We start from the raw sequence: 4,194 nt of genomic DNA, 5'->3' as shown, positions 1-4,194 counted from the left end.
TGGATGATATAAAGATAACCAACCACTTTTTCCTTGAAATTAAACATAAATGTGATGATGTTTTCTAACATGCTACTCTTAACACTGCTTTTACTTTATAAACTCTTTTAAGAGAAATATTTCTCAAGAAAAAACAGTACTTGTATCTAGATAAGACCATAATCCTGCTGGATGATATAAAGATAACCAACCACTTTTTCCTTGAAATTAAACATAAATGTGATGATGTTTTCTAACATGCTACTCTTAACACTGCTTTTACTTTACAAACTCTTTTAAGAGAAGTATTTCTCAAGAAAAAACAGTACTTGTACAATAACCCTGTTAAACAGACTGACACACGGAGATATGGAGGCTTTGTTTGTAATGAAGATACTTTTACTAAAGGGAAAATAAATCTGCTTCTGGGATGAATCTCCAAATTGAAAGGGTTTTTCAGGTGATGGAAGTGTATTGTGATGGGTCTCCAGCCTGATTACTTCCGGCAGGGATGGTTTTGTCATTGTGCCACCACCACTCCCCTGTGACTTCTAAACAACCCAGGGTCACTGTGTCCTCTCTTTAATTAGTATCTCACTGCTGGAGGGAGGGGAGAATGTCAAGGAAAAAAAGAATGAGAAGACACTGTAAACAAAGGTCCTCAGGGGCATCTTAACAATTTGGACAAGGAATGAAAAAAATGCTCTTTTGTTGGTGGCAAAATGAAAAGAAATGGTTGGGGTGGTCCAAATTTCAATTTTAGTTAGATGAATTTGGATAAAATAAAGAGCAATCATGCTAAGAAAAAAATTAATTCTGTTCCCAAGAGGGCTTTATCACCCAGCAGATGAGGATGCATTCTATATTTTACAAGAAATCCAACTCAAATATGGTGTTCCAAGCATAAAGCAACTAAAGCCCTAAGGAATAGCCTCTGCTTCCCTAAGTACTATGACCGAGCTCAGTTGGGGTGATAGCAATTATTTTTATTTGCATTAAAATAAACTTCCAATGAGCATCTTTTGTACAAAAATATTTGGACTGTAATTTACACTTACATTTTTCATAGAAAAACTCAGATAATCCAACAATAAAGTAAAATAATAATAATAATAATAATAATGATGCATAATAATGCATAATAATGTATATAAAGGAGTAACACCACCTTCACACTAGATAATTAACTTGCCCTGAAAGTTCTCTAGACTGATGATTCACAAAAATAGCAAATATTACTAAAGACTGGACTTATCATAAGGCAAATGTTGTGCATATGAGCACATGGGTTAAGAGTTAAAACATTTACCTTTTTTACTTTCCAGAATCAACAATACGATAGAGAAATTTGCATACTTTTTTTAGCTAAATACAACAAAAAGGTCAGTGCTTACACAAAATTTTATTTTCCTTAGAATTTGGAGTATTTTACAGTATTTCAGATTAGCCTTTTTCCTGTTGTCTCCTGGAAAATCAGGAAGTGAAATTTGATTTTAAAGCAAAACTCTGCCGACAGGAGGGTTTCTCTTTAAAGCTGACAATATGAGAAGTTAAATGGCAGTTTGTCAGTCACTTGGCTATTGTAGCACATAGTAGGTGGCCTTCCCCCTCCTGGAATTTCCTCCTCCAAGGTAGGCCCTCAGGTTACTCGTGCCTTGAGTAATGGGGAAGGGAAGAGAAACCACACACGTTTCTGAAGAAAACCATACATGCGAGGAGCTGCAGAAGAAACAGACATTTGGAATATCCCATGAAAACAGGAGCCCCAAATTCAAGCTGGAGGCAGCACTCACACCCCATTCTAGTGCCTGCTGCCTTGAGCACTCAGGCATGGATCTCTCTCAATTTCTGCTATCCACATGGCCACAGTTTTATATAAAATAACGCAATAATGCTAATAAGGAAGAAGAGGAATAGACTCTGTAACCTGTGGCTACGGCGCTCATCCCAAATATAAGAAATCCACATTCGAATCTTTCCCTTGTATTCTGTTTCCAAACTACTGAATGCAGAAATACAGAGTATATTTAGGTCCTTAGGTACCCACAGAATTAGGCACCAGTTAAGGCAGGGCTTTACTGGAGTGCCCCAATGACAGACTCAGCTGCTCAGCCCCTATAAGGATTCAAACATTCTATTTCTCTAACTAAAATTAAATACAATTGAGCAATTTGGGTTTGGTGACTTGTCTTTTTGGTCTTATTTTAAGGCCCTGGATCATGAAGTCTCATGAACAATAGACTTATGTCAACAACTCTAACACGTTGCTTCAGTTCATGGATGCTTTTGGTTCTGTTTTGCCTCTTGAAACTGCTGTGCCCTGAGCAGTGCAGTCTCCAAAAGGTGGGGTTCAGCCTCAATGGCCTAAGTCTGGCTGCGAGCTGAGCATTATACCATGGTTTCAGTCTACACCACAAGAGTGGTGCCCACCAATACGCAGGTGAGCTCAGATTCTACCTTTGGATCACAGCATAAATATATAAAGAATCTCATATTTCATCTTAAATACATTAAAAAATACAAAACATCTCCCATCTCTTCTGTGTAACACTGCAGTATTAAACTGAAGAACAGTCTGATTTTGTAATTAATTTTTTTTTACAAAATCAGATGTGGCTTTTAAATATTTCTGGTTTTTTAATCGGTCTTATGATTTTCATGACTTGACTTATGGTGCCAAACACTTAGGGCAGATAAGAGTGCCATTCTACATGCCCCAACTCTTCTCCCACCTCACACAACCATAGCAGAAAATTCTTCTTTTTAAAATATAAACCCAAGCAAACCCACCAAATTCTGTGTGTGAGGGGAAATAAAAAGCACATTTGAATTGTACGAATTTTAGCTTTAAAAACATTGACATTGATTAAAGATTTCCATAGTGTACAATTTACAAGAAATTACCTCAGCAGGGTGAATGGATTCGGTTTCATAATCACAAAGTTCCCTAACTCCATGGTATTATATTCCAAGCAAGCTTGTATATTAAGTTTAATTTCACTTTTTTCAGGAAGTGATTTTACTCAAGATTGAATACAGCTGTTAGTGGAGCTCACTGTTCCAAAAATGCTTCAATGCAAACTGAAAAAAAGAAAAGTTTCTGTAGGTGAGGACTTGCAGCCAAGCTCCATTCTCAGAACACACTACTGAAAAAATACAGTCTTTAAATATTCAAATACTAAAGAATGGGAGAGGTCTGTGTAACACATTTGATGACTTAAACGAATTGCTCCATCTTCTTTGACAACACAAAGCTAGCAGACTCCCCGCTTTTACAAAAAGAAACATGATGGTAGATATACCTCTTTTTGTTTTGTGCCAAGCATTAGTATCAAACCCTCACTTTTCGGGGGGTGGGGGATTTAGTTTCATTTACTATTTCATCTTGATTCTGTTCTTTTAATATACACAGAAATGTATGCTGGCATACAGAACAGGGCCTCTGCAGAGGAAACGCTGCCAGCTAAAAACACAGGATGTAATCGAGACCACAAGAGACACATACTCAGTTATAAATGTAACTATGCTGGAGGTATGGGAAGGAAAAAAAACCCTCTTATTTTTCTCTGCCAGTTTTAATTGTTTCAGTGATACTTTCCCACTCTTATTTTGTGCCAGTATAAGAAGAAGAAAAATAATCAAATTTAATTACTTTTGCAGCTAAGATAACTGCAGGATTCAGTATTCAGCAGCCCAGACGTCCATTTCTCCTTGCAGGAACTCCCCGGGTGTTTTACACACATCTCGGATGACAAGCACACACTCTCCGTGCAATGCGAGCTTGAGCAAGGGCACTGTCTGGTCAAATAAGCACTAAAGGCATAATTAAAAACAGTATTAATATAGCCTCAAAGACCCCCAGAAACAAATAAATAAAATAAAAATAATTTTAAAAATAAAAATACTAATGAAACTAAAATTGAAGACTGGTAGAAATACACTGTAATAATCCATTTTCATCTCTGACTCGCCTGCTTTGAGACAAGAGAACCAGGAAGTAAAACAGACTAAAAAACGGGGGGAAAAGGTGAAACCAATTCCTGTCTTTTCTACAACAAAATATTTTCTCTGAAGCAATCGAGAGTAAGCAACGTACCTAAAACGCTATTTTTAATAATAAACGGGTTTCATTATAATATGACTCAAGACTTAAAAATCTGTTGTTAACAGGCGGCCTCAGGCTCCCGCCGCGCGCCGGCGAGCGCGGGGCGCGGC

At 37.2% G+C, this 4,194-nt stretch overlaps 1 long non-coding RNA gene across 1 annotated transcript; it reads right to left on the bottom strand.

Annotated features, from left to right (window-relative positions):
- Positions 1–1,362: 1,362 nt before the first annotated feature.
- Positions 1,363–4,175, bottom strand: LOC108444920. Its single transcript, XR_001859638.1, has 3 exons — positions 3,632–4,175; positions 2,884–3,060; positions 1,363–1,698 (listed from the first exon to the last, which is right to left on the bottom strand). It is a non-coding gene; the product is annotated as an uncharacterized LOC108444920 (long non-coding RNA).
- Between the last annotated feature and the right edge of the window lie 19 nt (positions 4,176–4,194).

The sequence above is a fragment of the Corvus brachyrhynchos genome, unplaced genomic scaffold, assembly GCF_000691975.1.
Source record: "Corvus brachyrhynchos isolate BGI_N302 unplaced genomic scaffold, ASM69197v1 scaffold490, whole genome shotgun sequence".
Classification (NCBI taxonomy): domain Eukaryota; kingdom Metazoa; phylum Chordata; class Aves; order Passeriformes; family Corvidae; genus Corvus; species Corvus brachyrhynchos.
Note: the sequence above shows the minus strand (reverse complement) of the source record. Positions and strands in the feature narration are given on the sequence as shown.